Here is a 12,676-nt window from a genome sequence, read left to right on the forward strand (position 1 = left end):
TCATCAACTAAGATATCATGAGTATAGTAAAAATATTAAAATATTTTAACACAAAAATAATCTCTTAAATTATCTTACTTATCTCATAAAATTATCTATGACTATCCAGTTACAGTGTTGTTCGATTAGTAAATCTTTAACCATTACAAAATAATATTAATATCCATCCCAAATTTTCACTTTATTCAAATTAAAGAGAAATTAAAGAGTCACCAGACATTTGTACAAGTTTTCATACTATGTTTAGAGTCCAACCTAAATTTTTATGATAGAAAAAATTTCATATTATAAGGTATGGTTGAAACTTAATTGTATTTCCATAAGAATCAAAGAAGTTACTCAACAGAAGTAAGTTTTAAATATTTAATCCATAGTGAGATGTTAAAATTATGGTATTAAAATGTGTCTTGAATTTTCAAATTGACAGTGGAAAAATTTATCCCAGACAACAGTTACAGAATTTTATTGGGTTTTCAAGATCAGCATAACCAATTGCCTAAATCAAATGGCTATTTGATTAAAAGTAAGAGTGAGCATAATTTTCTCCCCAACCCAAGTCTTCTCTTTGTCATTTGCTAACAGCATGTCTACTTTGGAAGAAGATCTTTAATGGGGCCATTTGAACTTGATGTACTGTATCAGAATTATCTGAAACCTCCTCCCCATTATAAAATTTGGAATATATATTTGGAGTAACATTCTTCCTGTAAGTTAAAATTGTCAATAGGCATAAAGTATCATATTTTGTGATTTCATATATAAATTTCTCTGAATTATGTGTGTTCCAAAATTTTATTTTTAAGTAGATTTTTAAAATAATTGAACGTATTTTTTCCATACAAATGGTAAGAGCTTATTTTTAAGGAAGGAAAAAATAAGATAACAATACTGTTTCTGGGCATGTGGGTATAGCTCAGGGGTAGAGCACATGCTTAGCATGCATGAGGTCCAGGGTTCAATCACCATAAAAAAAAAATACTATTTCAGAAGTGTCAATAAAAAATAAGCAAAGGATTGGAAAGAAAAATATAATAATTTATTATGAACAGTGGTTCTGGAGGGAAAACACGTGTAACTAGAAAACAATTAAGAAGATGTTTGTAGAGGAGACAGTGTTACATTTCTAAGCACAGTAATAGTTAATTTCTGATTCTCCCTTTATGATCTTAAATTCAAAATAATTACTAGATACACACACACACACACGGAGCCCAAGAACATTAGCAAATACATCCTCCATTCTTAAACCTGTCTACTAAAAGACTCTAAAGCAATGATACCCCCAGAATTGCTTGAAGAACTGACTGATTCTGGGGCTGGTATGGGCAGAATTAAATTTGAGCCTTGACATCTTGTGGTGCCAGAAAGTAAAGAAGTGCTCAAGAAGTGATAGAGATATACAAGCAGGACACAGAAGCCAGCTTGAAGGGGAACCAGAGGCCAAATTTGGGACAACTTGATTATCAAATTAAGACTGTGACAAATGAATTTAACTGTATTACAAATGTAGGACATAATCTCTCTGAAGTAGATGCAGAAAAAGGAGCTGACCTAAGTAACTCTGGGAAACAATATTTTGACTGGAAACTGTAAGGCTAAAGACAAAAGAACTGAGCGTAAGTGTTGTACTCAGCTATGCCATGTGGAAGAAATGTGCACTAACATATCTGTGATCTGAGAGGTGCCAGTACCTGGTAAGTTAATATAGGAAAACACAAGCCTTTGTCAGCAACTAACTAAAATGACAGGTACTAGCTTTCCTAATATGACCCAACTCAACCCAGTGAATTCTCATTGTTCCCTGGAAAAACAACTCCAGAAATTACCTGATGATCTGATGTCCTGTGTTAGTCTTGGTCATTGGGCTGGCCTAACAAGCAGGATGTCTGCCAGGAAGAAGAGCTTCAGTTGCTTTTGAGGCCCATGCTTTGGAATCCCACATTTTGGTATCCTTAGAAAATCTAGCTGATTTATGTTTAAGTGCCTTCTCACCTTAATACACAGTGTCCTACCTTGAGTTGAGAAATCAGCCAGTTATCCCTAAGCAGCCTTAGATGTCAAAATCTATCATAATTCATCTTACAAACAAGTTAAACAAGTTGCAAAAGTTTGATTTCATCCTCACGACATGTATGCATAGTAACAAATTGTGAACTTGGCATGGCAAGGTAGAGCATAAAATGAAAAGAATTGGTCATCTAAAGTTCTCTCTGCAATGGGACTGGATCTCAAAGTAAAGAATTTTTAGAGCATGAATAAAAATGCTTAAGATTAACTCCTTGCTTTTCTTTCCTATTCTGCTCCTTCTTGTTCAAGATATTACTAAATCAGTGAAATGTTTTTGAACTCTTAACCTTGATTTCATAAACATTATTATCTCTAGCTTCCCATCTTCTCACTTTTCCCCTGGACTCAATTCAGAAGACAGAGAAAAGTGTCTTCATCTGTTGCTCAAACCACAGCAAGCCCAAGTCTTCATGGCATTTCTTATTTTTTTGCATTAAATCCAGGTGGTTTACCAGAAAATAAGTTATTTCCTCAAAATTACCTCTTAAACTGAATGAAGGTATCAAGTAGATTTAGTTTCTAGATTTGTTTTCAGAGAATACTGATATCGAAAAAAGTTGAAAATTATACATAACTTCAGAAATTATTGATTTATGTAAGAGTTTTATGTTTGGTAAGAGACTGTGACCCAAATATTTGGATTTAGAAAAACTTTTGTTGTTTTTGGAAAGTTTAAGAATCTAAGGAAACATCTGGAAGAATAAATAGGTAAGACTATTTTATAAAAGTAGATCTTGAAATAGTAGACTAAGTACTAAAAAGTCCTTCTGAATATTAAAATCTATTCTGAAATTAAAATAACTTTTATGATGCCGTTATAACATGAAACACAGTTCAATAAAATAGATTTGATGGAGCAGAACTGACTCTAGTATATGTAAATTATAATATAATATGGGAAGCATCACAAATCAATCAGAAACAGATGGACAAGTCAAAAAATTGTGCTGACCAAAAAATTCAGCGTCATAGAAAGTTGGGAAGAGACTGTTAGAGCCTTAAGAGACACAACAAAGTATAACATACAGACTTTGTTTGGTCTCAAATGCAAAGAAATCAGTTGTAAAAAGGCACCCCTGAGCTATTGGGAAGATCTGAATATGAACTGAGTACTAGTTGATATTAAGAAATTATTTTTTTTACCTGTGATAAAGGCATGGTAATTATATTTTGAAAAAGAGTGTATCTTTCTTGGGTGGAAAAACATACTAGATTATTTACAGTTGAAACAACCAGATATCTGGGATTTGTTTTAAAATATTTGAGATTAAAAAAGAAAAAAAGATTGAAAGAGAGAGAGATGAAATAAGAAAGACAAAATAATCATTGGTAAAGTATGGAAATTCATTATATTATTTTTGCTATTTTCATGTAGTTTTGAAAATTTCTATAACAAAACGTTTTTTAAAAAACACTGGAATCATTTCTTCAAATAAGTCTTACACTGAAACAAGATAAAAGGCAGAGTGTTTTGATGGAGGAAGAGAGAGAAGAGAGCTACAAACTTCTAGTTCTTCACCCTTTCCCAAGAGAGTCCCTGAAATGTCTCTGTGAAACATGGTGTGAAAACTGCGGCCTCTGGTTCAGCTCCCTCAGCTGACAGCAGAGGCTCTCTCCAGGCACCATAGTGTCGGTGCTGACTGTCCCCACCCCACAGCTGACCTTTTTATAAGAGTGTCCTCTGCACTCACCTCCCTGTGCAACCCCCTCCTCACCTGCCCAGGTAGCCAACTCCCTTATACACACTTACTTCACCCCTCCCTTTGCCCTTGGTGCCTGAGAACTTGGCAGATATGTTACTCATCTTTTGATTTTTTGTCTTTATATGCAGAATATTTTATCGTAGAACTAACCATAGTCTTCATCTTAATAAAGGATGGTTTCAAAAAAGACAATAGTGTAGAGGCAATTGGTCAACTAGTCAGAAAAAAGGTCAGTAGATGCGTTAACATATGTCCTACTCCAAAGATGCAGGAGTGGTAAAACATCAAATGTAAAGTAAAAATAAAGCCATTAAATGAGCAGCTGAAATAAAATTGAGGTTGAATATCAAATCTCTAGGTGGAAGATATGATTTTCTAATCTTGAAAGTAAAGACCAAAATTTTTAGTATACAGAGTCTAAGAAATTTCATCCCCAAAACATACAAATGTTTTAAAGGTTAAAATCACATAATAAGCTAGAAAAAGAGCCATAGCAAAAAAAGACAAGTGGTTAAACTTTTTATTATAAAAAAGCTCTTAAAAATACTGACTACAAATGAGCAAAAGGCAAAGCTCACAATAGTCTTTTCATATGAAAAAAGTATCATAGGCATATCTATATAAATATATAATTCTTGTAATCATTAATTAATAAAATGCAAGTTAAAAAAATTAGAATTTTCACCTGTCAAAACAATTAAGATGCCTCAACTATAATTCTCACTAGGTTCAAAAATGTCTTTAAAACATTGAAATCTTTGACTCTAATTCTTAGAATTTATCCTAAATAAACAAATTTCATTTAAAAAAATTAAGTTGTTTATTAAATGTTACTTATCATAGTAAAAAATTGAAAGCAAACTAAATGTTGAACAATGGAAGAATGATTAGATAAAAAATGGCTCAAATGCTCAATGACATTTAAAAAGATTCTGTTAATGCAAAACCATTCACACTTTAAAATTAAGCCTAAAAAAATATTGAAGGTTGTAGATATTTATATAAAAACTATCACTAATATTTTCAAACTAAAAGCCTACCTATTCGTATTTTCAAAAAAACCCAAAATCTCTACATTTAGTCATTCTTTCCTTTGGATGTTGAGATTAAATTATTTTTTTCTTCTTTCTTGTTTTTTCTTAACTTTTAAATGTCTTTCAAACTTTCTCTAAGAAATATTCACTACTTTTATAATTTTGTTAAATATTATTTGAAAGAGGTATGTGCTCTACTTGCAGTATAAACAACTAGAGTTGATTAGGAAAGACTGATAGAAGTTCAGCACTCCAAACTGGTCCCTGATCTTCATAGTGATATAGTGTGTCATATTGAAATTTATCTTGTCCTTTAATTACAAGTCTTTGTGTCAAGCAGCTAGCTAGGCAGAAAGTGAAAAGAAATTGCTGAGCACAGATGAAATAGAGGTCTCTGGCAGAGCTCTAGATCTTCCCTTAGCAAAGTTCTTGGAGATTATGAAAGATAATGCTTTTTGTTACATTAAACCAAGAATTGCCCTCATGATCAAGACATTTTCTATCATAAGCCAAACACAATGCCAATCATGTTAATAACCATATGCTGATTATGGAGCATAGTGAAACACTTGAGATATGTCATTTAGGGGAAAAAAGGGCATTCTGCTAACTAAAGTTTCCTCTTTTAATTTTAAAAACATGGCCAGGATATGAGTGCAAGTACTGTTGTATTATTTATCATAATGACATATTGAGAAAAAAACAAAATGCTCAGCAATAGAGGAATAATGAAATACAGCACTGAATGTTCATCCAGTGGAATGTTATGCAGCCATTGGAAATGAGGTGGGTCCATATATTTTGAAATGGATGTTTGTAAAGAACAAATAAAATAATTCACAAGCATGTGTGTATATGCGTATAATTTGGTTACTTTTAGGAAGTGGGTTGGAAGGAGCCTTCACTTTTTTATGTACTTCTGCCTTTGTTTGCATTTTTATGGTGAGAGGGTGTTGCTTTTATACTAAAGGAGAAGGAGAGGAAAAGAAGACGAGGAAGAAGAGGAGGAGGAGGAAGAATCAGGAGTAACAGCAGCAGAAGCAGCAGAACAAGGAAGGAAGGTGGAGAAAAGGAAGGAGAATTTGCAACTGCTGGATACAGAAGGATACAGAGCCATTCTCTAGAGTTGGTCTTGACCATCCAGAGAGAGTGTCACACAGGAGCATTGTCTTAGTGAAAACACTGTAGGCCAGGGTATGGTTCTAAACCTTTACAGTTCAAATGTCAGTTTACCAAGAGCTGATCTATTTATGGAATGGAGGCCTAATGTTTTCTGCAAATATGAGGCAGATGTAAAAACTAGGAAACCACTGCCTACATTCATAATTAGAAATAGAAGTAAATATTGGACCAGAGCCTCACAGCCTCTGACCAGCCTAGCCCCCTCTACAACAAAGCCACTTGGGAGAGTAGAGTGGGTGAGGATGCAGACATGGTTGCAGAACTGGACTGGGCCACTTACTGCCACTGATTTGGTCCAGTTACTTAGTGTCGGTTTACTTATCTGTAAAGTGAAGACAATAATTATCCCCCCAGTTTGTTGTGCAGAAAATGGTACACGAGTATAGTGAGCATCCTGAGGAGCATAGTAAAAGTAGGAAGAATCTGACGTGAATGGCTAGTTTCAACGTTATGTATCTATTTCCCTAACGGAGATACAGAGGACATAGAACCAGAGAATTGTATCTATAGCTGCAGTTGCGTTCATTAATTAGCAGTCAATAATTCTTAGGTATTGCTGTTATTACTATGCCAGGCAAAACGCTAGGCACTAAGAATACAGCAGAGAACAAGACAGGAAAAAAAAAAGGCTCCTGTTTCCATAGTGAGTATAATACACAGATGGTCCCTAACTTACGAAGGTGGGAGTTATGATTTTTTTACTTTATGATACACATTGGTTCAAATTTTGCATTATGATCTTTTCACAGGTTAACAATATGCATGTGGTGTGGTACTTTTTTGTGATGCTGGGCAGTGGCTTCTGTAGCTCCCAGTCAGCCTCTATCAGGACAGTAAACAAGCAAAAGAACCTTTCTATACCCACATAACTATTAGCGTATTTCACTTTCAGTACAGTATTCAATAAATTACATGAGATATTCAATACTTCATTATAAGATTGACTTTGTGCTAGATGATTTTGCCCAACTATAGGCTAATGTTAAGTGTTCTGAGCACATTTAAGGTAGGCTAGGCTGAGCTGTGATGTGCTGTGGGTTAAATGTATTAAATGCATTTTCGACTTACGGTGTTTCTAATTCACGGTGGCCTTATTCAGATGTAACCCGATCTTAAGCCGAGGAAGATGTGTATTAGGGAAGTCAAACACTAAACCATTCAGTCCATGTTGTAAAGAGAACAAGGTGCCATGGGAGTATAAAACAGGCAGCCCCAGGAAATCATAGAAAGGTCCCAGGAGGAAGAAAGATTTCAGCTGAGCATTGAAGGATGAAAAGGAATTAGCTAGATGAAACATGTGAAAAATTAATAAGTAGAAACCTCAATTACATACAGTCAGGAGACCAGAAGGCTCTCACACACTGCTCTGATAGCAGAGCCCAACAGGAAGAGGAAAGACTCCTCTTCTCTCCTGGCAACAACTCAGCCAATGAAAAGCCATGGACTTGGTTTTTGATCACCCTCCCAACTTCCTTTCCCCTCTAGAAAAGTATCCTCTTTCCCTTGCTGGGCAGGAGCCGGCGCCTGGCTCGCCAGGGTTACGGACCTTGAACTGCCATTCTCTGCTGATCTTGAGTAAATTCATTTCTTCTGGAGAAATAACTGGCAGTCTATTTATTCTAGGTCGACACACAGAAGGAGGAATGTGACTCAGGCAGAGGGAACAATGTGTGCAAGGACCACAAGTGGGAAGAAAATGAAAGCTTTGGAGGGACTAGGAAAGTCTGAAACGGCAGTGGTCAGAAGGCTATGAAGAGGGATGAGTCTGCAGAAGAGCACGTCCAGCTGATGTCATGTCTTCGAGGCAGACTGAAGGACTGCTGTCATCATTTCCACAAAGACAAAGGGCGTCATTAAAGATTGCTAAACTGGAAATTCATTCTATCTTCCTTCTCTATTCTTTTCCTTTCTGTGCTAATGGTACCCCTTCCAGCTGCTGCTTTATGGTGAGGACATGCTCTGACCTTTTTTCTTTACAGATTAATATTTGTTCATCAAATCCTCCGAGAAATGACTGACTGTGTATCCCTGTCTACTGTAGGGGCTGAAGTTATTGAAAGCGCTTCTAAAAAACCTTGTTTTCTTTTCATATTTCTAATGTTCTCCATTTTCTAGTCCTCATGGGGAGTGAGACACTAAGGTTTGTTTTTCAATGGCTTTGTGATTACACAAACTGTCCTATCATTGTTTTACTTATTACAGTTTTTATAGAAGTAGAAAACACAGTGGCAATATTTGAGACTAAGAATTTGGCTGTACTGGATTTTTTTCCCCCCAGCAGTACTACCTCTCCCTTTGTTCATTCCCCCTGAGAGAAGCTGTAACCATTAGTTAATGGCTCCCATCTATCAAGGACGTACCTGCATGTCCCATGCACTTCACTCACATTTCATTTAATTATCACAGCAACCTTGTAGGAATGAATCTATTTTTTTGTAGTTGGGGGACTGAGGCTCAGAGGTTATATATCTTGTTCAAGGTCACATCATGAATAAATGGCAGACACTTCCCCGGGGAGTCAGTTTCAGGTTACCTGTGATTCTGCCAGCTTCAAAGATTACTACAATCATAAATTAAAATTAAATTTAAATGTATTGCATAGACTTAAAAAATTCATTTTGAAATTATATACATTGAAAAGCGTGAGAATAAAGGTATTCTGCTCCTCAAACTATAGCCTACAAACAATTAACAATATGCAAAATCTGATCATTGATGAAAAATACACATTACTTGCTTTAAATGCAACTCAGTGATAAAAATAAAAGTTAAGTACACCACATCCAAACCATCAATAGAGCTTTGCCCTGACATATGGTTATATTTATGGTTTGAGGAGATACTAAAAATAACAAGAAAGGGCACAAGACTTGTTTAAAGCACCATCTTTAAAAATGTGTAGCATATAAGGATGAACACATGATGAAATCTTATTTAACGTGGCAAGAATTTTTTCAGGAGCCGTTTTCTTACAAATTTCTCATCAAATTTCACTTACATCATTCTTGCTTGACATATCATTTCACCACAGAATACATTTTTATTGATTATCCAAGTTTTGTGAACACTTTTAAGAGGCAACAGAGTTTATGTCCCACAAATATTGGAAATTCCCCAGAAGTCCTGGGATTTTTGGCAAAATCTTGAGACATTCATGTTTTAATTCTTGAAAACATTTGCAGCTTTAATGTAATGTGGCTTTTAAAAACAGTACCTGCTTTTAAAGATCATCTTGCACTTAGACATAAAAAAATATTTTTTTAATGAAAAACAAAATCCTGTCTAAATACCAAAACTGATCAGATTATCTTTGTCATCATAAACTATGGGCTTAGCTTTACGAGGGTAGATTGATTCACACCAAATTGATAGACTGATTTTTTTTGTTTTGTTTTAATAATTGATTTCCAAAGCTAAGGTGCTGCTGTAAGCGAAAAAAAAAACTTGTAAATTCCTCAGTTAACTAGCTAACCACACTTTGTTTCTGTTAGAACTACTCTTCTTTGTCTTACAAGGTTAGAGCACTTCTGTGTGAACATATTCCCACACTGACATTTTTTCTCTAATTTGGTGTTACTTGTTCTACATGATAGCTTCTTTAGCTCTCTTTTCTCCCACACATAATAGCTAATTATCATATAGAATCATCAGTTTAGAGGCAGAGCCCAGCAACAATGCTGACAGAAAAGACTGGTCACGTGCCAAATAGCACCCTGGTTCCCACATTTGCCATGTTTGGAGTTTTAGATAACCATCACTCATAGTGCTTACACTCATAATTATAAAGTGCTGCAAGTCCTCCAGACAAGTGAGGACTAGAGTAAAGATGAAAATTAAACACGTTTTTTGATGGTTTCCAATGATACTCTTTAATTACAAATGTTAAACATCTGCTAGGTTATTCCAGAATTACTACTGAAATGTTAAGTTCGCACTTGTTTGTTAAAAGGTAAATATTTAGGGGAGCAAGGTATAAGGTATACGTGACCAAAGAAAGCGATATCGCAAATTAAGAAACAAAAACCAACAACAGAACTGTTTTAAATGTGTGTAAGAGAAAGAAAGAAAGGAATTTGATGGAAATTTTGTATCACTGAAATCCTTTTAAACTTTAATTGTAGATTCAAGGTGGGAAAGCAATTTCATAATTGACACTTCAGCTATGAATGAAACCTGAGAGGAAAATAATGTGTATCTATTTCAAGCTATCACAAGTCAGAAAATTCTGGTAAGAGGTTAGACTGAAGAAACAAAGAATGTGAAAATGAAGAAGAAATAAGACTGAAAGTTCTAGACTGAAAAAAATAACTTCAGTCACATTAGATTTCATTGTATCTGCTGTCATTTTTATTTTTAAAATTATGAATTATGCAATTGTAAATTATAAGATATTTTAAGTGTACAGAAATAATATAACATGTAAATATCTTTTGTAGTTTTAATTTACATAGAATTATAGATAACTGAATGATGGTCATTCCAAATTACTTCCGTCTCACAGAAATTCGTAACTCATGAATGTAAAATGGTTCCCCCAAATATTTTTAAATTACCTGCCCAAGAAAAGGCATTGCCAAAGTTTGAGAAGTTTGGCCAAAATAAGGAAAATTGTCTCAGAACAAACATTTTCCTAATTCAGTTGTGTCTGTCTTTGAATATGTCTTTACATAGTGAGTAGCTTGAATGATTAGAAATTAATATGTTCGCAAATTATAAAGGTCAGTTTAATTACAGTTACTCGGAGTTGAGAAAAACTCGAACATGAGCTGTAATCACATCAAAGTCTTTCATACTTGGGGACTCTGAGTGGATTTGAGGCTTCAAGTAGTGTTTTAAGGAATCTCAATCTTTTACCCCTTATGTTCTGGAGTTCTCTGAGTTAACCTCAGTTGTAGTTATTTTCTCACTGTTTAGGTTTAAGGTTAGTTTAAATTTTTGCAGGGAAGGGTTTCTCATTTAGTTGTGTTCAGAATTAAACATACCTAAATATATGAAATACATAATGGTGACCCAAGTTTCTCGAAGCAGAAGGCAGCCTTAACAACTTCTCTCCATTTACTTTAAAAATAAAATAACCCTCGTGGTTTCTGCTACTGTAACAAAAACTCCCTTACTATCTAAACTAATTCTGACAAACAGTTTTGTAAAGAGTAGCTGGCTGATGAGACTTTCCAGCACCAATGCCCAACCACACTCCATTTCATTCCGTATTTCGTAGGGACAGATGGCTCATTGCATTAAATAAGACGTGGGCCCAGAGTTTGCTTTCTAAAGTGGATGCCTCTTGAGACAGTTTTTATATTCAACAGGAAAGTGTGTGGGCATTGAAATTACTGTACACGTCATAACCCAAATAAGCATTTGGTCGTTTGAGAGAAACATCCGGAGACCAGAAGAAATAATCCGACTTAAAATTTCAATACTTCTGAAGACCAGGAAACAAATGTAAATTTTTTTCCTCCAAATTAGCTTTCTTCTTTACACGATACTCTTCGTACTCTATTATCCTTGAAGCAGTGTTTCTATGGTGTTTGTTCCACGTCTGCTCTTGAGTTCTGAAAATTGCCAGCTGCAAATTCTGACATGCCAAGGGCTCAGCTATATTTGCCCAACCAAGAAAAGGTAAAAACAGAATCTCAGAGCCAGTAAAGATTATAAACATGTTTCTACACTGTTGGTGTGCTGTTTATAAAAAGAAGTCACTCTAAGACTTTCATAAGCCCCCAAACTTCATTATTTTGCTCTCCCTCCAAGTACAAAGCACAGATGTTTTGGCATATTGAAATTTGAAGATTGGAATTTTTAGGAGAGGCAATGTGTGGGCAGGGAACTAGCACCGTGGGCAGGTTGAGGTTCAGCAAGTTTCTCAAAATAAGGTAAAAGAACAGCCCATGGCCTGAAAGCTTCATAAAGACCCACAGGGGCTAGGATGCTAATACATTCAACCAAATTTAATCACAATATTTAAAGACATTAGACAATCCTGCCACTTTTAAAAACAGGCAACAGAAGTTGGTGTATAAATTCTCAAGTAAAATGATGGTAATGTAAAATATGTGATTATCTTAAAAAAGACTAGGGAATTTCACATGAAAGCAGAAGCTTCACTTAAAATAAGGGTTTCCCACTGTTTACAGAATAAGAAACAACGTTAGACTATAAAAGGACCTTGAAGTCTCTCTTTCCTGTTTCTAACATGACCATCCTCTCCCCCATCTCCAACCCAGCAGACTCAGGAACTGCACTGCCCAGTGCCATAGCCATTAGCCACATGCGACTTTTTAATTAAAATCAAAATAATTCTTTGCTTCAGACTCATGAGTCACGTTTCAAGTGCTCCAATAGCCACATGTGGCTAGTGGCTACCACAGCGAACAGACTAGAACATTTCCACTACAGAAAGTTTTACTACTTCCAGAAGATTCAAAAATTTCATTTTTTAAACATGAAATTTTGTGCAAAAAAATAAGTATCTAATAAATATTTGTGGAATGACAAAGCATAGTTTTCTCATAATTTTTAAACACGGCTCAATTTAATTTTTAGTTGTGGAAAGTAGGGAGCCAATTAAGACAAGCCACAGTGGAACATCATTTTTAAAACTTCTGGAAGGATTCCTATTCATGGGGCAGGGTTAAGTGTTAGAATCCCCACTACTTAACAACGTGCCTGATAAATGGTTGGTATCTG

The sequence above is a fragment of the Camelus dromedarius genome, chromosome 6, assembly GCF_036321535.1.
Source record: "Camelus dromedarius isolate mCamDro1 chromosome 6, mCamDro1.pat, whole genome shotgun sequence".
In the NCBI taxonomy this organism is placed as follows: Eukaryota; Metazoa; Chordata; class Mammalia; order Artiodactyla; family Camelidae; genus Camelus; species Camelus dromedarius.